Raw genomic sequence first — 24,880 nt, 5'->3', positions numbered from 1 at the left:
TCTGAGAACTTTTTTGTTTGGCTGAAACACCCTATTATACACATTTGACAATTGACCTAACAGCACCCAAATAAATTTTAATTAAATCGAAAAACACAAAAAACTTCATTTAGTTGGCCGAACTGAATGAAAACAAAAATAAAACAAAAAGTTTTGAAAAAACATTAGCAGTAGTTTATGCAAAAAGTTGCGAAAGAAAAATTTTTTTATCATGAATCGTACATTTACCACGGTTAATTGAGTAGGATAACTTTAACGAGTGCTGAAAAAACAATTTATGCACACCACCATTTGAATGGAATTTGGATTTTTAAGTCTAATGTTCATGCGTTTAAATCAAAACAATATTGAAAAGTGTTAGTTTTCGATACAAGGGTAACCAACCCTCTACCAATTCACACGAAATCGGGAAAAGTTGCCCCGACCCCTCTACGATTTGCGTGAAACATTGTTCCGCCCCTCCGTCACGAGATATCAAAAAACGGACCTCGGATTCGTGATCAGGGACAAAAGTTACCCCTTAGGCCAAAATTTCACGCAAATCGAAGTGGGGTCGGGCAACTGCTGTGTGAGTTGGCGGAGAATTACCCACATCTTTTCAGCACCCATTGTAGAAAAAGTATTAATTTTTAATTCTGTTATTTTAATTAAAGGCCGTTTCTTCGTTTGAGAATGACAGGAAAATTAAGAATTTCAACGACAGAATTGCAACAAGTTGCAAAAAGATGATTTTTTCAGCATGAGTCGTCCATTTATCCAACGAGGTTCACCGAGTGCTGACAAACTCCTCTATTTGCAACTTTTTGCATTAACTACTATTTTGCATTTCAGAATAAAACAACCATTGAGTGAAATTATAAGTCAAATATTCATTTTTTTGTCACTAAATCGTTTGAATCAAACAAATGGTGAAAAGTATTACTTTTCGAAACAAGTGCTGAAAAGTGCAACCATTGTAGTGCTGAAAAGCTTAACTTTTCAGCATTTATTTTAAAAAAGTGTTGCTATTCGATTTTGTTATTTTTGGTACAGAAAAGTAGGCTATTTCGTCGTTCAAGAATGACAGGAAAAGTAAGTAGTTTTACGACGAAATTGCAAAATGACATTTTGTTTTATAATCAGGGGTACTTATGTTAAAATAAGTAAGGGTTCCCTTACCAAGATAATGTTGAAAAATGGTGATGGCAAATTGTTGGAATTCAAACATTAGACGATGGAAATTAAGTTTGATTTTCAGATTGAAAGTTTCTTTGAATGGGAAAATATAGGTCTCTCTCTTTCTTGCCACACCTTTGAGTGACTAAATCTTCAAAGAAGAGAGAAGGCATGGAAACTCCTTCCACTTCCGGTCTTAGCTTTTTTGTGTGTAACTGCCAAAATATTGTTTTTCTAGCAGTGACCTACCTCTCTGTTGCTTTCTTTGTGTTTGTGGGGGTGTCGTGTCACCAAGGGGTTGCAACCCTTAGTGGTTCAAAATTTAAAGAAAGAAAAAATGAGACTTTTCGAAAAGTTTGCCCCATCGAAAGTCTGTTCCGTTTGCGTGATTTACGACGGGGTCTGATTATTTTATTGAATCAAAAAACATCCAAAAAGGAGCGAATACTTCCTCTTCGAAGAGGGCTTTTGTGGGAATTAAGCTTTCAGTCACCCCCCGGTGGTGGCGGCGGCGGCGTCGAGTTATGGAGCTCTAATTTTTCAAACCTTTACCAACCGGTGTCCTCTATGTCGATGGCAGACACATCCTCGGATCCTCAGGACTTGGCCAGCGTCGTCGCTGAGTGGGGCGTGCTTGGTAGCGTTGAAGGTGATGTCGGCGTCGTCGACGTCGCCGTTTTCCTTCCCGAAGAGGGCACGAAAGATCTCGCTTTGTTTGTTTTCGTAATTTCCTTCAATTTATTCCACCGAACGGATGATTAATGCTTTGAACAAACCAATCAAAGATTGTTTGCTGAACAGCAGAATCGTGCAGTGATGGCAGCAACAACAACAACAGCAAAACGTACTGGAAAGTGTTGGAAAAGCACGGCTACATAGCTTGTAAGTGTTGCAAGTTTAAATTATGTATTTTTACTTTGGTTATTGCATGACATTGTTTTTTTTTATTTTCTTTTGGATTTGAGCTTTTAGCAGCAATTTCACTGTTTCACCGATCGATTTAATTTTAATTATAAGTCTGATAAAAATAAACAAATCAAAAGTCATTTTGGTCGAATCAGAACATTTGGTTCAAATTGGGACAGCTGCTTGAAGGCAGTTTGATTGGCATATGTTTTATTTAGAACAGACTCATAATATCAAGTTATCAAATCCAAATTTTAATTTTGCTTGAGAAAATTTTGAATTTTGGTTGATTTGCTCCAGTTGCCGGCATCACAAAATGCTTTTCATGTGATTAGGTGAGTTTGGGGTAATTTGGGCTTTTCTTTAAAATATTTTTTTCTTCTGATATGAAGTAGTTGTGACTTTTTACGTGATATCATTAACGGGGATCTTAGATGTCATTCCATAAATGATTTATAGACCATTTCAATCAGATATAAAGTTTGATGATCTCAGTTTAAAAACTTGAAAATTTCGCTCGGAATCTGAAATTTTGTAGTAAATTAAAAATTATTTTTATAATGGGTAATTCTCCGCCAACTTACACAGCAGTTGCCCCGACCCCTCTTCGATTTGCGTGAAATTTGTCCTAAGGGGTAACTCTTGTCCCTGATCACGAATCCGAGGTCCGGTTTTTGATATCTCGTGACGGAGGGGCGGTACGACCCCTTCCAGTTTTGAACATGCGAAAAAGAGGTGTTTTTCAATAATTTGCAGCCTGAAACGGTGATGAGATAGAAATTTGGTGTCAAAGGGACTTTTATGTAAAATTAGATGACCAATTTGGTGGCTTACTCAGAATTCAGAAAAAAACATATTTTTCATCGAAAAACCACTGCAAAAGTTTTAAAAATTCTCCCATTTTCCGTTACTCGACTGTATTTTTTTTGGAACATGTAATTTTATGGGAAATTTAATGTACTTTTTGAATCTACATAGACCCAGAAGGGTCATTTTTATATTTAGAACAAAATTTTTCATTTTAAAATTTCGTGTTTTTTCTAACTGTTTGAGTGTAACAATGTTTTACAAAGTTGTATAGCAGGCAATTACAAAAAAATTGGTATGTTAACATAAGGGGTTTGCTTGCAAACATTTCGAGTTCTCGCGATTTTACGAAAAAAAGTTTTGAAAATGTTGGTTGTCGTTGATCATGGCCGTTCATGGTCACCCGCGACAGACACGGACGATGAAACAAAGAGAAACGCAAAAAGTAACTTTTTCAAAACTTTTTTTCGTAATATCGCGATAACTCGTGATGTTTATAAGCAAACCCCTTATGTCTATATATCAAAATTTTTGTAATTGTCTGCTCTACAACTTTGTACAACATTGTTACACTCTAAAAAATAACCCTGCAAAGTTAGAAAAAACACGAAATTTTTAAAATGAAAAATTTTGTTCTAAATGAAAAAATGAACTTTCTGGGTCAATGTAGATTCGAAAAGTACATGAAATTTCTCATAAAATGACATGTTCCAAAATTTTTTACAGTCGAGTAACGGAAAATGGGAGAATTTTTAACACTTTTTTAGTGTCTTTCTCGATGAAAAATACGTTTTTTAGAAATTCTGAGTACGCCATCAAATTGGTCATCTAATTTTACATAAAAGTCTCTTTGACACCAAATTTATATCTCATCGCCGTTTCAGGCTGCAAATTATTGAAAAACACCTCTTTTTTTCGCATGTTCAAAAATGGAAGGGGTCGTACCGCCCCTCCGTCACGAGATATCAAAAAACGGACCTCGGATTCGTGATCAGGGACAAAAGTTACCCCTTAGGACAAAGTTTCACGCAAATCGAAGAGGGATCGGGGCAACTTTTCCCGATTTCGTGTGAGTTGGTAGAGAATTACCCAAATAATATTTTTTCAAAAAGAAAAAAAAAACTTGCACAATAAATAAAAAGTCATCTAAACAAATGTTTTCAGCCAACTGACTACAACCCTTTCCCCACATGTAAATGATTCACTACCTTAATATACTTATCAGCGCTACCCTTTCCCCCATGTGGTAGTGCCAATCGCTCACACGTACACATTTTAAGCGTGAAAAGCAAAATGTCAGCTGGGGAAAATGTGTGCACACGGGAAGGCTCATAATTTTACGGCAAAATTTCACCGTCACTGTCATTCGCCGCACCGTTTTAAGATTTGTCCCGATAAGATCGTGAAATGTGTGTCATGCGCTGGAGATGAATTGGTGGTGCAGATTAAATCCTCACATGTCCTGGGAGCTGCGATTAAGCAGGAAGCTTGATGGCATAATGTAGCAGCAGCAGCTCGGCTTGAACTGTACCGCTGGGACTGGCTGGCACGAGAGAAAGAATAGGACATGGCCCGGGAGCCGGACTCAGATCCAGATATTGCACCCTGGCGGGAAAATAAGAAGACGACGACAAGATGGACAATAACAATAATCGTAATCATATATGCAAAGGTTGTTAATATCGCTATAATTATTACGGTTATGATGATGATAATGATGATTATCGGTATGAAAATCTTTGTCCAATTTGCATACCGCACACCATCATTGATGGTCCCCCGTGCTACGTCGCAAACCGACCGTCTCGACCTCCTGTCTGGGCAAGGTGGCCAAGGTGGCATCGATCCAATGTTCAGGAATACCCTGATAGTTTGACAGTTGTCCCAACTAAACTGTCACTTTTCATTTAGCTTTCACTAGGGGTTTATCAATGTGTCCAACTCAAAAGTAACCCCATTCATTTGACATTGTCGAACCACCAGGGTTTCACCGTATCGGTTTGGTTCTGGGCCAGGTCGAAGATTATCTCTGCCGGGACTTGTCGGAGTTTTTCGGAAAGCGGAAGGCCCTGGACGTGGGGCCGTGCGGGAAATTGTTATTTTCTTCTAATGGCGGGTCTTAACGACCACGCACGCTCGCATTATTGTCCTCTGTCCGGGAGCAGAACCCACCACCGGAAGGACAGATGTTTTGACCTGTGAGTGTGTTAGAGAGAGTGTTGGACAACTTGAATCGACTGCTAAAGAATAAATCTCAATGTTGAAAAAAAAAAACTTTATGCAGGTGGAATGCGAAAAAAAGGAAAATCTCGGCTGAAATTGAATTAAATCTTTGCGTTAATCTCACTTTGTGGGGATCAGGTATGGATTAACGAGGATGCAGCTTCATAAAGTGAGCAAAAAAATGGAATGTAAATTTATTAATTTTCCTCAATTAACACCAATTAGACGGAATTTTACCCTTTTGAGAGGGAAGCATAAGAAATACCATGAAGCTGATTGCATGAAATTAAATTCAATGTTTCAATTTTCAGAACACCGTGATGTAGGGGTAAGCATGGTTTTGGTCCGTACAATTTTGGCAGCTGTCCATATAAAAATAAGGTATTTATGAGGACTGTCCAGAAAAAATAGGCACACGGGAAAAAATCTTGCTGATTTTTTTTTTGTTAACTTTTTTTTTACAAAAACACAATTTCTCAAAATCTGTATTTTTAGATTTTCGAGATTTTTTGATATCACATTTTTTTTTCTAAAATTCATGACTCGGCGGCAGATTTTCTGACCATACTTCTCTATGGCTCAAAAGTTGCGGGTTGTTGTCCCTTAAAACATATCAAAAAATCTCGAAAATCACAAAATATGTGTTTCGGGAAATTTAGTTTTTGTGAAAAAATAACTTTTTTTTTCATCGGCAAGATTTTTTTCCGTGTGCCTATTTTTTCTGAATATTCCTCAACAATACCTGCAACTTTGCCGAAGACACCAAATTGATCAGAAAATTCATTAAAAAATTACGGACTTTCTAATCTAATCTAATCTAATCAGACCCTAGCGCAGCCAATCTTTCGAAGGGATCCTGGAGAGTGCCTTAGGTTAGATGACGCCTAGCACTCTTCTTGTCATTTATTAACATTTGTAGTGCGCCATTGCATCGGAATGCATTGAAACATCACAAACGGTAAAGCGGCCAGGCCTACCGCGTAAAGCCGTATCGCAGAGATGACTTGTAATTGGGTTGAGTTTGAGCACTGTGTGTTCGAACAACAACACAATTCTGAATCGACAGGGGAGGAAGAAGCGTGGGGACACACCACCATACGCTCCGAGATTTTGGTTGTATTCGTTGGGAGCACTATGCTAAGAAGGTTTGGTACTCCGGGACCCTCTGGGATGGGACATTGTATTTCCACGAATGCCCTGGACACTATTTGCCGTGGTTATAGCGCCACAACTCGCTTCATTAAAAAATCACAGACTTTCGAATATTTACGTACCATTTTTGTATGAGCAACTTAAACAGTCGAAATCAGCCGATATAATAAAGAATTGCAAACTTTTTAAAATACATTGTATTACGTATATTTTGGAATTTTCAATTAAAATGGGCAGTTTAAGACTTATAGGACCACACGGAGAAAAATGAAGTCAAAAACGCACCATGGATTTTGAACACTTTGTACGTGGTACCAATTTTCATGAACGCTTTTTTACGATTTTGGGAAATCATTTTCTTCCGTGCACAGACCGAAAAAAGTCATTAAACTTAAGAAAAAGAATATTTTCATTAATTCATATACCAATTTTGCTCATTTTCGGTAGCAGTTTTTCAAAACATAGTTTAAATTTTGAAATTTTATTCTATTCCCTTAACCTTGACCTTGACCAAAGCAATAGGACAAAAACTTTAATTACATTTTGCACCTTCCTTAAGAACCTTGTGCGTATATGTCAATTTGCAAAATCATGGTTTGTTTTTGGTAAATTTTGACGATACAAATATTGAAAGTGAATGATAAAATAAAAAAAAACTGGCGACATAAATAATTCATTGAAAAAAAGCTAAAAATAAGAAAAAAAATAAAAAAAAGAGAACAACATGAAAAAAATTATAAAAAAGATCTATAAAACAACAGAAAAAAACAAGAAAAAGAATTAAAGAAAAAAGACAAAAAAAAAAGAAAACAATCTATAAAAAAATTTATTCAACGCGCAATTGTCCAAGCTCGAGAGAAAGGTGGAATTTCCATACAAATTCCACCTTTTTCTCGAGCTTGAGAGTTTAAGGTGTTAATATTACTTCCATGTAAGTTGGAAAAATGGATGCTCTTCTTAGGAATTTGTCTTTCATTTGGTCGACAGTAATGCTTCTTCATTGACTTTTATATTTTTTATTTTTAGTTTTTGGATATCTTGATCAACTTGAAATTGGTTTTCAAAAGATTCTATGAAATTTTCAACTCAGTTTTAAAATTTTGAGCATTTAGTGTTGAACATTTGAACATTTGAACATTTGAACATTTGAGCATTTAAACATTTGAACATTTGAACGTTTAAATATTTAAACATTTGAATATTTGAACATTTGAACATTTGAACATTTGAACATTTGAACATTTGAACATTTGAACTTTTGAACATTTGAACATTTGAACATTTGAACATTTGAACATTACAACTTTTGAACATTTGAACATTTGAACATTTGAACATTTGAACATTTGAACATTTGAACATTTGAACATTTGAACATTTGAACATTTGAACATTTGAACATTTGAACATTTGAACATTTGAACATTTTGGAGCAATTTTTAAACGTGCCTAATGTGCTTAACTTTCCATCTTCAAATACACCCCTGAACGTCCCAGCCCCCGTCAACAATGGAAAGCACAAATCGCCCCGAGATGTGTACGTCTACAACAAATCCACAGCGCCTCCCCCCCCAAGGCATCCCCGGCATTCGACACGCGGGGGAGTTCGCGGTGGGTCCATATCGCGAGCTCACCTTAATTTATGGTCCCAGGATGGGTTTTCCGACGCTGCGTTGCGTGTAGTGCCGAAAAGCAAAAAGCAAATTCCAGGGCGGTCGCCTCGCGAAAAGGATAGACACAGCGAACCATATCTAGAACGACATAATTTTCATGACTCTCCGCCATGGGGTGGGGGTGGTTTTTGGTGGATGATGGTGATGAAAATGGCGGGTGATGATGATGATGATTCATTAGAGGGTTTCTCTTTTAAAGTGATTTCTTATTTTTCTATTTTTTAACATTAATAGTAATTCTAAATAATTCAGCAAAATATGAAAACTATAATAGAATTCGTTTTCAGCAGAACCGCCCTAACTCTGGCCTGCTTCGATGATGATGCCGTCATGGCCAGCCCCGAGCTCGGTTATGAAATATCTGTACGCGTACGTGTACTCTGTGTCAAAAGTGGGATTAGAGAGGATCTACCCCTCCGCCTCAGATCGTCCGTCATTCTTCGTCTGGCGCGGCTCCCCTGCGAGTCGTGCAGCATCCCAAAGAAACATGGCGATGGGTGGCGAATCCCTCCACACGTTTTCCACCGGGCTTCCACGTGGGACCGACCGGAAGTTGGGGGGAGGAGGTGGTGAGTGGGGGGAGACGAACGAAGCTTCCCTTCTTTTGATATGTAAATGAGCAAATTTATAAAACAAACATTCCAACACAATGAAAGTGAAACATGCGCACATACACAAACATACAAAGACACAAAATGTGTGGAGGAACGTGCAACACATGTGTGTGCAAAGTCACCACCAACACTGAGCTGTTTCGTATTGTGAGAGTCGCGCGCGAAAAACGGGATGTTTGCGATTTTCCTGTGTGAGCTGAATCCGAGCAGGCTTGGAAACGGAAAGGTGAGGGTGTTGGAGAACGTGAAAGGGGATCACCAACACACAGCCAACTGTGGTGTCTTCACTCCATTGTTTGGCGTTGCTTTTGGGGGTGACTTTTCCGAACAGGGTGGGCAGTTGGGATGGAACTGAGGCTTGATATTGTGAATGGTCAATCAAATCATATTTAATCATATTCTAAAAAATATGTAGACACATTTTTTTAATTTATAATACTTATTTTGAAATTTGACTACACAGTAAAAACACATGGTAATAAAACATCTGGGAATGAGTACATTTGTTTTATCAGAAATATTGAATGTTCCTTTTTTGTGTACTTTACCTAAAAGAATGTGTAAAAAAGTCAAATTTTACATAAAATTTCATCAGTTCCCGATGCTAAATTACACATTCATTATGCCACTTATTCATGATGTCTTGTCACATCTTGTGTCAAATAAAGTGTAATTGTACATCAGGAACTGGTGAAATTTCCAACACCTTTTTTACACAATATTTTAGGATAAATTACACAAAAAATGGGAATACATTAATTTTACAATTTTTCCTTTTTTACAGTGTATTTTTGTTCACTGTTTCACTATTTCTGTGTTAAACCTTAAACCCCAACCTAGCTTAAATGGTTAACTTTCTGATATTTGAAATGAAATCAGTAGCGTTGGTTTTTTTTTCAATCGTTTACTCCAAAAAACAAAATCAAATAGCAATACATTTCAATATATTACAGTTTAATAATATGAAAAAATGATCTCCGACAAGTCTTCAATCTTCCGCTGCAGTCATCATGCTGCTTCCCCGACGTCCTCATTGTCCGATCGGCCTATTTAAAGTAGAACACTGAATTAGTTATAGTTGTTTGTATTGGTAACGAAATTTACATTACCTTGTCAAGTACTAAAAAATCTCCTCAACATCAAATGTTATGGTTAGTATCATCATCTCCGTCATCATCGTCATCCTCAACAATTCAATCTGTAATGAAAAAAATCTGTTGTCATTTTAAATTTAATTTGATTTTAGTTATTTATAGTTGCCAATTCCATTTATTACACTAAATATCTCCAATCGTTCCACTCCAATCAACGCAAATCAACATCGGTAACATAGAAATCGCCCGGGACGGAATCCGCTGCAGTCATGTCCAAACAATTATTTAATGAAACATCAATTACCGAGGGCGATTCCAGAACCAAATCTGCCGGATTGTCGGAATTTTCAAGAGAAATTTCATTTAAATTTTGTTCGACAACCGGTAGATCCGGTTCCGGAATTTCCGGCTTGGCATCGACCCGTCCACTACTCGCAACCCGGTCGAGTTCCGTCCCCCCCGTCTGCATTTCGTCGTCACGAGTAACCATGGCCGCTCTACGCCCATTTCGGCGAGACATTTTTGCACCCATCGCGATGGATTCTGAAAAGAGAAAGAGAGAAAAGTTAGTAGCGTCCATTCACAACAACCTCTCGAGCGGGTATGGCTGGTTGAGGGGTCTGCACTCGACCACTACACTCAAACCCCGATGGTTTGACACCAACTGTTGTCAAACGAACGGGGTCACTTTTTAGTTTGACACCCTTTTTACACAGAGTTCACACATACTACCAAACGTTTGTTTTGATAGTGTGAGTGAGCGCCGTGTAAAAAGTGACAGTTCGTCACACAACATTATTTTAACCAATTCGTTCACTTTTTTCAGCTTGTGATAATGTGAAGGTAGACGGGCACAAGTTCGAATAAATCATACAATCTAAATTATGCATACTTTTTTCAAAGTACTCTTTAACAATGTTGTTCAGTAGGCCGCATGTTAAAAATGTCTTGATCTACATGACATTTCGTTGTAATGTATACCGATTGCTTCAGAAGGAATGACAAGTAAGCAATGTTGTAAATGAGTGATAGAAAATGCTATCACTTGATGATAGCAAAATATATTAACAAAAACCCAAAAAATGACTGGTAACAATATTTAACAAAATTCAAAAATAAGGCTTTGCAAAGCCTAGACAATGCATTTCCATCTGCAACTGCCAAGAATAATGTTTTAGAACGCGCCCCTGCTTTTGGCCTCCCCAGTCAATTGAATTATGGAAATTCGGCAACACTTTCACTTTTGAGCATGTTCATTTCCATGAAAAACTGTGTCTCTGTGTTCGTGGTGTAGTATTCTCGTTCTGCTTCTCGTCCAGCCACATTTTGTAATCCAAACGCGTTCTGTTTTCCATCCCCGCTCCTTCCCCTCTATCTTCCTTTCCCCAACAATCCACCTGGCCAGTATCCTTCTCAGCATTCAACGGCAGAAAGATGTGCGTGTCTGAGAGAGGAAATCGGCTTCGGCTTGAGTGTGTATTGGTGAGAGCTTTGGAAAATGTGGAGGCTCCAACACACTGAAGTCTACGCTTCACCGCCGCTTTTCCACCCGCTCGAAAAGGTTGCCGGAAGTTGGCGAACATGCGCATCTTCATTGTTTTGCTTCAAGAGTTTTGAAGCACACGACTGAGTGTTTTGGGGAACTTTTTTGTATGCCATGGTTATGCCTCTCTTGGGCAGGTCGTCCTCGAGGGCGTCCTTGGCTGGCCAACGCAGAACCGCGCTGAAAGAGAAAACGCGCGCACTCATCGGTCTTGACGGGGTTCCGACATTATGGAATTGTTGTGATTAGAGTGGAAGAGGTAATTATTGTCTGGATTTGTTTATCTTATTAAATTTGGTATAAATGATCACTACTAAAACTAAACCCTACTTGTTTATGTTTTATATAACAGTCACTAAATTTCCATTAAGGTGAAGCTGTCCATCATTTTTAGAGAAATTGTATCAACACTCTTAATTGCACTGTATTTCAGTAAATTTTACGAATTTGCTCCTAAATCAATTGGCATTTGCTGGTTGTATTATTCTAAAAATCACCGAAGATATTGAGTTCTTAAACATTGACCAGCATTATCTATTCAGAAAATTTAAATTGAAGATTATGATTTAATCACTCCTAGACCAAAATAGCAATCAAAACGAAAAACGAAATAGCAATCAAACTATTTGGAATATTTAATGATGTTACAATTACACAACTCGACATTTTGAAAGTTGATGTCGATAAACGGTTAAGTTTCATAAAGGTATGGTAGATGTGGGCTCCCTGAACACGCTTCAATCGACAGAATTTAATTTTAAGTCTTTTTCTGCGAATAAATAATTTTTAAAATTTTGGGTATAAATGCTATGGAATCAATTTAAGCAACCATGCGTCTCCAATTCCACACCCTTATTTTTGTTACCCTCACAGATACACGTTCATTCTGCCAGTAATGGGGGCCCACCTATACGATTTTAGAATGTTTTAGGTCATGGGTACCAAAAATCAGGGGGCAAAAAATATATATTTTGCAAAAAACATAAAAAATCATTGAAAATAGATGTAATTTTTCAACATTTTAAAACACTTTTATTCAATTGTTGAAACCATTACTCATTATTTCAATGTTTATACTTTTCTATTTCAACTTCAATCATTGCTTGTTATGGCGCAGACCAACAGGTCTTAACTCCAGGAAGTCCTCGGATGACCTAGAACAGGCCTGCCCAACGTCCGGCCCGCGGTCCGGATCCGGCCCGTGAGGCCATTTTATCCGGCCCGCGATGGCATTTTGAAAATAGTTCTATAACTGGCCCTAAAGGCTGTTCATGAAATACTCAACAAATAAATGGAGTGTCAAAATTAGAACAATAATCTTGAGATTAAATTTTTTGAAATAACAAAACATTTATTTGGTCTATTTTTGCTTTTTACATAAAATTTGGCTAACTCATAGTTTTGTTTGGATTTTGCCTTTGTATTTTTTTTTATTATTTTATTTCACATTTAAAAAATCTTTTTGTTTGATTTTAGTTCTTATCATTTTTATATTAATATTTTCATAATAAATTATTTAGGTTGAAAAATGAACAAAAAAACTGAAAGACACTTAATTTAAGTTTCTTAAAGTTTTGGCTGTTTTCACTTCTCATTCATTTTATTTATTTTTTCATATGCAAAAATAATGTTTTTTTTTCAGAACAAGTTTACAATGATAAAGTTTTGCTGGCAAAAATGCTTTAAAACATAAAATTAATCATGTCGAAAATAAAGATCGTTGCTATTTTTTTTAAATACAACAAAAAATCATAATACGTCAAGAAATCCGATATTTTTTTTCATAAATTTTAATTATAAATGATAAGAAATTTTAAGAATGACGATTAAAAAACTACCAGGAATATATTTTTCTATACTGTTTTAAATTTCGTGTCTTAAAAATTATTTTAAAATGTGTTGTAAAATATTTGAATAAAGATGCACAACAACGCAACAATTGTTTTTTCGCAAAGAAGATTTGAATCCAAATTTCGATTTAATACATTTTATTTTGTTTCGTTGATTTTTCAAACTTTAAAAATTGCAACGACGAAATTAGATTTTTTAGTCAATAATATCAGCATATTCAATTTCAATCGACAAAATTGTTACAATACGATTTTAACCAAAACAAATAAAAATAAATTTAATAAACACATAATTGAAAATTATTCTTGTTTTTCTTTCTGAAAATCAAGATACATGAATTTTATTTGCAACACTACTTTATTTATTTGTTTACTTGAAACAACCTAACAAAATTTACCTTTTGAAAAAATATGTTTACTTTCACCAACATTAGTTCCGGCCCGCCACTGCATCAGAAAAATCAGATCTGGCCCGCAGATTGGGTTGGGCACCCCTGACCTAGAACATCGCATTGTAAGAGTAAAGTAGTCTACCATACTCTCTGAGGTGATACGGATATGATCCGGAGTCACAATCCGACGACCTCTTGCTTGTTACAGTGATAGAAGTACAGGTCTTAACTCCAGCAAGTCCTCGGATGGCCAAAAACATCCCATTGTATCAGTAAAGTAGTCTACCATGCTAGAGTGTAACAAAAATGATTTTTTGGCGGGTATTCAAGGGCTTGTTCCGGTGGGCATACTAAGCCCAAATCCGAAATATAAACTTGATTGGACGTAACAGGAGCTGGCGCTTTGTATTTGAATTTTAAATGGGATATAACCCGTAAAAGAAGATTTTTTCAAAAATGTCACTTTTTGAGGCATTTTGGCCACTGAAGCGCTTATTTTCAACATCATTGGCGTATAGGCCAGATCCTTGCGCATCTTTTGGTATATATAACATTGAAATTTGGGGCATCCTGGAGCTCGATACAGACCTTCAAAGTGTGTCGTTTTTTTTCGAAAAATTGACCCCATCAAAATCCACACTCCACAACTGATCAATCCACCTTAAACAAAGTGACTCACTGAATCGTCCCAACTGCGTTGCCGCCGTGAGTAAAAAACAAAACAAGCAAAACTTTCCTTTCCGCGTGACAATCCTCCGCAGAGTGGAGTGAGCTTTTTGCACCACGGGTTGGGGGACGATACTATTTGGACACTCTTTCCCGTGCTTTTCTGGATGAATGGGAGGGAGGCAGCTTTGACTTTGAATCTGCTCCCGAATGGCAGCTGCTAAGAACAGATGACAGTGAAAATTTATGCGCGCCATTTACGAGCATTTTCGCTGGCAACTCCACCGCGAAAAACTTGGCAGCTCGTCGATGCGTAAACACCAGACCAGAGGTTTCGGTGGAGCTTAGCGGGTTGGAATTAGATTTGGAATGTTTGGATACTTTGTGCTTTCTAAATTGTTAGTGCTTATGTATTACTTTTTAAGTTTTTACTTGTTTTTAAATATGAATATTTATGTCAGTTTCTTTACAATACAATAATGATTCTGTATTTGAAAACACTTTCAAACTTTGCTTGATTTTTGAGTTCCCATGAGATGATCAAAGGTCGTTGAATCCTAGTTCGGTCTGGTCATGATATGTCTGTCATAACCATTCAAATCTACAACCTGCCGAGCCTTCAATAACACATCCCACCACGATTAGTCACCAATCGTGGCGTTTTGCTCCTCGGTTGTGGGGAACCCACAGAAATGGACGGTGAACTCGCAAACTATTTCGGAGTATAAATTGAAATAATCTTACCTTTGATGACAGCCATATTTTAGATTAGAAATAAACTCGTAAAGCGAAAATGACATCAACCGAAAATTTCTCATCCTATCGATTTCAGTGGACGGTCAAAGGACTGTGGGTATCATCACAACAAAACATATATTTTCGTGAAGAGGATTTAGGTGAATGGTTCACATCAAATCAATTCACGAACACGACTGGATTCGAGGTACAGCATCAATTGATTCGGCTGTTGAGAGAGAGAGGATTTTAAATTGTTTAAATTTTGCAATGAATTGCTCGCATTATAGTTGAAAACATTTATAATTATTAATAAAAATTAAAAATAATAACTTTTTTGAAAACATTCAAATAAATAATTTAAAAAAAAGTTACAATTGAGCACCTAAAACCTCTAGCAAGCTAGAAATATCGCATCGATTAGATAATCAAAGCCGAGCTATTAATTTTGGGCCCCCATCCTCGAGCCCAGCAATTAATCCTAACCCTGGGACTCCTCGGATCGCAACATGTCGTTTCAAGAAGGTGGGCACCATAAAATGAACAGCAAAACGAAGAAAACACCTCCACTGATTAGTGCTATTTCGACTTTCGGTGGTTTCATTTTTCTTTCCATCTTCAATGGGTCGCTCTGTCTTGCTAGTGCTGACCTGATAATAAAATACGACAAGTTATTGGAGCTGCAGCAGAAGTCTCCCCAGGCAGAAGGCAATGAAGAAAAAACTGGGGTTTTGTTTAGAAACAGAAGAAAATAAAGCACTGACCAAAGACGCATGAGAGACACAGAAATGGCCACAGTGGGCACAAGTAACCGAAAAAAAAATGCTTGGGAGAGAAACAGACAAGAGCTTCTAAGAGCTTTTGACTTATATACTAATTTAGAGAAGATGGCATTGGTGACGGATTAACTTGGTTTTTGTCTAATATGAACAAATACAAAATTAAAATAAATTAGCTTGAAAATACAATCTTAAAATTTATTTGATATCGATACACGGAACAAAATCCGGCCGGCGGATTCGGAAATTTTTTGCGATGAATCCGAAAACAATGCTCGTTTCCGAATTCATCGAGAACTCTTCCAATATTGGAAGAATTGTTTTCGATATTGAAAAAAAATGTTTCCAAAATCGCAAACATCATGTTTGTGGTCCTTTTGTCTGTGCAGCCTGCCGCAGCCAATGCGTTACGACGCTGTCAAATTCAGCTGTTTGCGTTGCGCAGGCAAAACATAAACAAAAGAAAAAAAAAACCGTCGTGAAGGTGCCTCATTTCAGCGGGGCCAATATTTTTGCCAAAAATTGATTGGTAAGTTTGATTAGTTCGTTTTAATTATTAAAATTCACATTCCAATCTTTCTTACAGAACAAAAAGTATCGCCCGGCAGAGCAGCGGGCGGACAATCTGTGCTGTTGAAGGGGAGAATTGGCCAGCTTTCTGGATAAGTGGACGAACCAGTCAGCTGAAGAAGATTACCGTCCGATTACGCCTGCTTCGAAGCTGCTCAACAAACGACTAGACTATACAAACTTCCGGCAAGGGTACCTGCACCTGCTTTGGTGCAACAGGCGGCGATCCAGCTGTGTACGTGTATGTAGTGGTGAACCGGAATTTAGGATGGTTTTTGGCATGCGATACATTTCTCCCGCCGCCTTCGCTCGGTGTGTCTCCGCGTGCATTTGGACCATCTGGACACTCTTGCTCGCGTCGTGAGTTTGCTGCAACTGGCGGTGCTCAAGATCGCCCTCCTCGACGTTTTGGATACGTCGAGCCTAGCGTCGCGCCACGCCTACACTCTGGGGACGCTCGTTGGACATGTTGCCAATCTGTGTATGTGATCGGGATTCGCGGTATGCCGGGCTTTTCCGTCTGACCTTGTGCTCTCTCAGTGATCCTCCCCGTTTGCGAGGTCCTTCAGATACAACTCTGCGAGCTTCTGGTGACGGTCCGGAGTGAACGGCTCGAGTGAGGTGCTGCTCGTCGTGTAGAACTTGCAGTTCGCTTGTTGCACACGAGTCGGAGATGCGATCAAGCAAGGCTCCGCACTCGTTGGGTATTTTCTGCGCAGGCATTTGTAAACCACATTTGGTGGGATTTGGATGATTTGAATCTTACCGATTTGTAAGTTCTGCTTTTACTTACTTCTGAAAGAATGTATGGATGTTACAGCGGTTTCTCCCGCAAGGGAATTCTTCTCTGCCCTTCCTTTACGATTCCCACAAAAAATCAGAGGACAAGAAAATTACTGCTGAAAATCTAAACTTTCATTGAAAAAAAATGTAAAAGCGTTTGTAAACTATTTAGAATACATTTTATTACGTTTCTAAAGCTTAATTTAAAAAAGTTTTTTAATCTTTTCATAATTTTGATCGGAAAAAGGCGTAAACATACACATTCTTACATTTAAAAATTAAAATTTTAAAACTCTTAAATTATAAAATTTTATATATCTAAAATTCTAAAACAAAAAATCTGAAATTTTAAAAACTTAATTTTTTTATAATTCTAAAACAAAAAATGTTAAATTATGAAACATAAGGAAATTCTGTATATTAGAATTCAAGAGCTTCAGAAACTCAGAAATTCATATTTTCAAAAATTAAGAAATTCAGAAACATAGAAATTCAGAATTCTAAAAAATCCAAAATTTAGAAATTTAGAAATTTTGTAATTGAGAAAATCGGAAATTTAAAAATTTAGAAATCCAGCAATTTAGAAATTCAAAAATTTAGAAATCCTGCAATTTAGAAATTCAAAAATCCACAATTTCAGAAATTCACAAAATCAGAAATTCTCAAATTAAGAATTCAGAAATTCTAAAATTCTAAACTTCTAAAATTCTAAAATTCTAAAATTGTAAAACTCTAAAATTCTAAAATTCTAAAATTCTAAAATTCTAAAATTCTAAAATTCTAAAATTCTAAAATTCTAAAATTCTAAAATTCTAAAATTCTAAAATTCTAAAATTCTAAAATTCTAAAATTCTAAAATTCTAAAATTCTAAAATTCTAAAATTAAAATTTAAAATTCTAAAATTCTAAAATTCTAAAATTCTAAAATTCTAAAATTCTAAAATTCTAAAATTCAAAATTTAAAATTTAAAATTCAAAAATTCAAAATTCAAAAATTCAAAAATTCAAGGATCAAAAATTCAAAATTCTAAAATTCAAAATTCTAAATTCTAAAATTCTAAATTCTAAATTCTAAAATTCTAAAATTCTAAAATTCTAAAATTCTAAAATTCTAAAATTCTAAAATTCTAAAATTCTAAAATTCTAAAATTCTAAAATTCTAAAATTCTAAATTCTAAAATTCTAAAATTAAAATTCTAAAATTCTAAAATTCTAAATTCAAAATTCAAAAATTCAAAAATTCAAAAATTCAAAATTCTAAAATTCTAAAATTCTAAAATTCTAAAATTAAAATTCAAAATTCTAAAATAAATTGAATTTTTAAATGTTTGAATTTTAAATTTTAATTTTGAATTTTGAATTTTGAATTTTTAATTTTAATTTTGAACCACAATTTAATTTTGAATTTTAAATTTTAATTTTAGAATTTTAAATTTTAAATTTAGAACACAGAACTTAAATTTTAGAACCTTAACTACAAATTTTAAATTTTAAATTTTAGAATTTAGAATTTTAAATTTTAGAATTTTAAATTTAAATTTTAAGATTTTAAATTTTAAATTTTAAATTTTAGAATTTTAAATTTTAAATTTTAGAATTAGAATTTTAGAATTTTAGAATTTAGAATTTAGAATTTTAAATTTAGAATTTTAAAGAATTTTACAGAATACAAACACAGAATTTTAGAATTTACAGAATTTAGGGGCCACAGAATTTTAGAATTTTAGAATTTAGATTTTAGAATTTTAGAACACAGAATTTTAAATTTTAGAATTTTAGAATTTTAGGTTTTAGAATTTTAGAATTTTAGAATTTTAAATTTTAGATTTAGAATTTTAGAATTTTAGAATTTTAGAATTTTAAATTTTAGAATTTTAGAATTTTAAATTTTAGAATTTTAGAATTTTAAATTTTAGAATTTTAGAATTTTAGAATTTTAGAATTTTAAATTTTAGAATTTTAGAATTTTAAATTTTAGAATTTTAGAATTTAAGAATTTTAGAATTTTAGAATTTTAGAATTTTAGAATTTTAAATTTTAGAATTTTAGAATTTTAAATTTTGAATTTTAGAATTTTAGAATTTTAGAATTTTAGAATTTTAGAATTTTAGAATTTTAGAATTTTAGAATTTTAGAATTTTAAATTTTAAATTTTTGAATTTTGAATTTTTGAATTTTTGAATTTTGAATTTTGAATTTTGAATTTTTGAATTTTTGAATTTTAGAATTTTAGAATTTTAAATTTTAGAATTTTAGAATTTTAGAATTTTAAATTTTAGAATTTTAAATTTTAAATTTTAGAATTTTAGAATTTTAGAATTTTAAATTTTAGAATTTTAAATTTTAGAATTTTAAATTTTAGAATTTTAAATTTTAAATTTTAGAATTTTAAATTTTAAATTTTAAATTTTAAATTTTAGAATTTTAGAATTTTAAATTTTAAATTTTAGAATTTTAGATTTTAAATTTTAGAATTTTAGAATTTTAGAATTTTAGAATTTTAAATTTTAAATTTTAGAATTTTAAATTTTAGAATTTTAGATTTTAGAATTTTAGAATTTTAAATTTTAAATTTTAAATTTTAAATTTTAGAATTTTAGAATTTTAAATTTTAGAATTTTAAATTTTAGAATTTTAAATTTTAGAATTTTAGAATTTTAAATTTTAAATTTTAAATTTTAAATTTTAAATTTTAGAATTTTAGAATTTTAAATTTTAAATTTTAGAATTTTAGAATTTTAAATTTTAAATTTTAAATTTTAAATTTTAAATTTTAGAATTTTAAATTTTAGAATTTTAGAATTTTAAATTTTAGAATTTTAGAATTTTAAATTTTAGAATTTTAAATTTTAAATTTTAGAATTTTAGAATTTTAAATTTTAGAATTTTAGAATTTTAGAATTTTAAATTTTAAATTTTAGAATTTTAAATTTTAGAATTTTAGAATTTTAAATTTTAGAATTTTAGAATTTTAAATTTTAAATTTTAAATTTTAAATTTTAGAATTTTAGAATTTTAAATTTTAAATTTTAAATTTTAGAATTTTAGAATTTTAGAATTTTAGAATTTTAGAATTTTAAATTTTAAATTTTAAATTTTAGAATTTTAAATTTTAAATTTTAGAATTTTAAATTTTAAATTTTAGAATTTTAGAATTTTAAATTTTAGAATTTTAAATTTTAAATTTTAGAATTTTAGAATTTTAGAATTTTAGAATTTTAAATTTTAGAATTTTAAATTTTAGAATTTTAAATTTTAGAATTTTAGAATTTTAGAATTTTAGAATTTTAGAATTTTAAATTTTAGAATTTTAGAATTTTAAATTTTAGAATTTTAGAATTTTAGAATTTTAAATTTTAAATTTTAGAATTTTAGAATTTTAGAATTTTAGAATTTTAAATTTTAAATTTTAAATTTTAGAATTTTAAATTTTAGAATTTTAGAATTTTAGAATTTTAGAATTTTAGAATTTTAGAATTTTAGAATTTAAATTTTAAATTTTAGAATTTTAAATTTTAGAATTTTAGAATTTTAGAATTTTAGAATTTTAAATTTTAAATTTTTGAATTTTAATTTTAAATTTTAAATTTTAGAATTTTAGAATTTTAGAATTTTAAATTTTAAATTTTAAATTTTAGAATTTTAGAATTTTAAATTTTGAATTTTGAGAATTTTGAATTTTTGAATTTTTGAATTTTTGAATTTTAGAATTTTAGAATTTTAGAATTTTAGAATTTTAGAATTTTAGAATTTTAGAATTTTAGAATTTTAGAATTTTAGAATTTTAGAATTTTAGAATTTTAGAATTTTAGAATTTTAGAATTTTAAATTTTAGAATTTTAAATTTTAGAATTTTAAATTTTAGAATTTTAGAATTTTAAATTTTAGAATTTTAGAATTTTAAATTTTAAATTTTAGAATTTTAGAATTTTAGAATTTTAGAATTTTAAATTTTAAATTTTAGAATTTTAGAATTTTAGAATTTTAAATTTTAAATTTTAAATTTTAGAATTTTAAATTTTAGAATTTTAAATTTTAGAATTTTAAATTTTAAATTTTAAATTTTAGAATTTTAGAATTTTAAATTTTAAATTTTAAATTTTAGAATTTTAGAATTTTAAATTTTAAATTTTAGAATTTTAAATTTTAGAATTTTAGAATTTTAGAATTTTAAATTTTAAATTTTAAATTTTAAATTTTAGAATTTTAGAATTTTAGAATTTTAAATTTTAGAATTTTAGAATTTTAGAATTTTAGAATTTTAAATTTTAGAATTTTAGAATTTTAAATTTTAAATTTTAAATTTTAAATTTTAAATTTTAGAATTTTAGAATTTTAGAATTTTAAATTTTAGAATTTTAAATTTTAGAATTTTAAATTTTAAATTTTAAATTTTAGAATTTTAGAATTTAAGAATTTTAAATTTTAAATTTTAAATTTTAAATTTTAGAATTTTAGAATTTTAAATTTTAAATTTTAAATTTTAGAATTTTAAATTTTAAATTTTAAATTTTAGAATTTTAGAATTTTAGAATTTTAGAATTTTAGAATTTTAGAATTTTAGAATTTTAGAATTTTAGAATTTTAGAATTTTTTAATTTTTGAATTTTTGAATTTTTGAATTTTTGAATTTTTGAATTTTTAAATTATTGAATTTTTGAATTTTTTGAATTTCTGGAATTTTTTTTCTATTTTTGAACTACTGAATCTGTATTATATTGAAGTTTTGAAATTAATTTTGTTTTTTAAATGTTTTTCAAGAGTCAAGAGACGATGATTAAAACTTAGTTTGTGTTTTCTTTCGCAGTTCCAAGATTGAAGCGTGGGTTCGACAAACACCTCGACAGACCCAACTGCTAGCGGAGATTCTCTCATGCCAGCACGGCGTCCAAACTGGGGCTCGTTCCAGGCGGACGGGCTCCTAGCGGAGGTCACTCCGCTTAAGTCGATCCTCTAGGTGAAAATCGGAAATGGAATCACGATCGTGGCGCATTGCTTGGGCACCTTCGCTGCTCTTGTGTGTTGTCACTCGGGATCCGGCATGAACTTGAGTCCGCACCAGGACCTTTCCCGAAAGCGCGTAGAGGAAAAGAGCCAAAATCTCCAGGACGAGGAGAACTTCCGGCGTGCCAGCTCGGCACTGAGTCTAAAATAGGACGCGGAAATCAACTAGATCGCCGGCCCAAGCACGCAGGAATATTATCAGCATTACCATTACCCAGCATTATCCGAGTGGCCCCGCCGCCGACGTCACTCGCCCACTCTGTTGCACAAAACGCCAAACACTGACATCAACCGTACATCAACGAGTGCACTGCGGAAACGCCTCCTCCTCCTTCTAAAGCAACTTGTCAACGGCGACGACGGCGCCCAGCAGTACCCATCTGCACCACGGACATCGAGGCCAGATCGGACAAATCGCTTCGTTCGAATCGTCACCACTTTTGATTCTGTTTTGATAAGAACAAATAAATATAATTTAAATGAACTCTTCTTCTTCTTATTTCTATCGAAATTTCGAGCAGCAACGGTCAATTCAAAAAGGTAAATATTGAAGTGGCTGCGTTCTGCGTGCTTTTGGCGGGGTATGCGTTACTGCGTTACGTTTGCGATATCGGAAATAATCGTTTGCGATATTGGAAGCAATGTTTCCTGCTGACGGGTGGAAACCGAGATTTGCGATTTTTAGAGCAAATCGAAAGCAAAGTTTCCGATTCCGCAAACCGGATTTTGTTCCGTGTAGCATTTTCAATTTATTTTTTCATTTTGATTTAATTCATTAAAACATTATATATTTGAATGAATACCTTGGAAATCCATCAATTTCGAATGTATGACAAAAGGTCGAAAGACATAAGGTCGAATGGACAAAAGATCGAATGCCAATGGGTTGAATGGACAAATGGTCGAATGGACAAAACGTCGAAAGGACATAAAGTCGAATTAAAAAAAAAATACTATAAAAAATTTTTGATGTGAGCCTGACTTCACAAATATTGAAAAGCAGCTATGGAATGGTGGTTTGACACGTTTTTATTTAATTTCACTTTTATATTCCTAAAATTTTAGCGGTTGTCTAAACGTCAAAATTTTTCAGAGTCGATAATGGAAATCGATTCCTCAGACAATTTTACATAAAAGTCTCCATATTGACCATTGCTCTAAGTCAAATCCTTGGGAAGATACAGCGGTTTTAAAAATAAAAATGTGAAAAAATAGGTTTTTTGGTGGTTTTTGGCAATTTTTATATGACAGACTTGGTTTTTCTGTCTCGTAAATATTTTTACCGGAAAACTCGTCCCATTTCCCATAAGTTTGTTTTTGACAGTTTATCAATTTGACTTGTCTTATTATTTACGTAAGCTTATTTACTATCCAGGTTTCTACCACACTGAAAAAAATATTATATTTACAGTTATGAGCAATGTAATTAAACTTATATCTGTAAGCCCATATTTACGAGACTGAAAAACCAAGTCTGTCATATAGAAATTGCCAAAAACCACAAAAAAACCATTTTTTTCAACATTTTTATTTTTAAAACCGCTGTTTCTTCCCAAGGATTGGATTTAGGACTTTTATTTAAAATTGTCTGAGGAATCGATTTCCACTATCTATTTTGAACATTTTTGACGTTCAGACCACTTTTCAAAAAGCAGTTGAAGTAAATGATTTTTTTATTTTTTTAGGAGAGACATATCATCCTGCATTTTTCGTGAGTCTTTTTGTAACATTTTAAGTTATTTCCTCAAAAATTTTGAGCGAAAAAAAAAATCGTGACATCACCATCAAATTTAACTTTTAAACTAAAAAACTGAAAAATCTCATAGAAGTGGCGTGTATTTTTGTTACAGTGTATTTTTTTCAAAAAGCCCATCCAATTTCCTACAAGTTTGTCTTTGACCACATTTTGTTACGATGCAACGGCTTCGAGATACAGTAATAAAATACAAAAATATTTGAATACCTTGCGCCCTTTACAAATGTTATTTTCGAGTTCTATTGGATCCATACACACAAAAATGGCTTATATAGGCTTAGGATAACATGTCTATAAAGTTTCATTGAAATCGGAGAGGGTCGGGTACAAAAGTACCAGAAAAATCCCTGATTTGAGCTGGAATTGCTCCATATTTGAAAGAATGGAAAAACTCACAAAAGTTGGTCAAGAAAAGGTTGTTTAAAAAAACACAAAAATATAACAACAAACAAGATAAGGTAATTTTTAAAAATAAAATATTAACTTAAAACATATTTAAGAACTCGAACTTTTTTTTGAAGAACTGCTCATGTTTGGAAGAATAGAAAAACTCATAAAAATATTTTGACAATCAAGAATAAGTTGTTTAAAAAAATAAAATATGCTTCCAAAATATTTTAGAAGTCGAACTTTTTTTTGAAGAACTGTTCGTGTTAAATAGAATGGAAAAACTCACAACAATATTTGGACAATCAAGAATAGGTTTTTTTGTTTATATAATAAGCATGCAAAATATTTTAGAAGTCGAACTTATTTTGGAGGTACTGCTCATGTTTGAAAAAATGAAATTTTTTATTTAAATAATTGATCACTACAAATAGGATGGATAAACCAAGGTTAAACTCACAGAAAAAAAATCGGGTTTCTTTGCAAGAAAATATTTTTTTTTCAAGATTTTTATAAAAGATTATACCTACTGTTAATTATTTGTTTGTTTTGTCTATTCGACGTTTTGTCCATACGACCTTTTGTCCACTTTCGACCTTTTGTCCAGTCGACCTTATGTCTTTCGACCTTTTGGCATTCAACCTTTTGTCCATTCGACCCTTTGTCCCACATCCGTCAATTTCATATGCAGAAAACTGGAATTTTGAACTAGTTTCCTTTTAAAAATTTATGTCAATCAGTTTTTTCTTTACAAAATTGTATTTAAACTTAATTTTAGATTCAAGCCTAAT

General features: G+C 32.4%; 1 long non-coding RNA gene across 1 annotated transcript; it reads left to right on the top strand.

Annotated features, from left to right (window-relative positions):
- Window positions 1-16,040: 16,040 nt before the first annotated feature.
- Window positions 16,041-22,583, top strand: LOC119770229. The gene is made up of 3 exons (XR_005278725.1): window positions 16,041-16,118; window positions 16,176-16,400; window positions 21,750-22,583. It is a non-coding gene; the product is annotated as an uncharacterized LOC119770229 (long non-coding RNA).
- Window positions 22,584-24,880: the final 2,297 nt, after the last annotated feature.

Source organism: Culex quinquefasciatus, chromosome 3, assembly GCF_015732765.1.
Source record: "Culex quinquefasciatus strain JHB chromosome 3, VPISU_Cqui_1.0_pri_paternal, whole genome shotgun sequence".
Lineage (NCBI taxonomy): Eukaryota > Metazoa > Arthropoda > Insecta > Diptera > Culicidae > Culex > Culex quinquefasciatus.
This window is presented reverse-complemented; position numbering and strand designations above follow the sequence as displayed.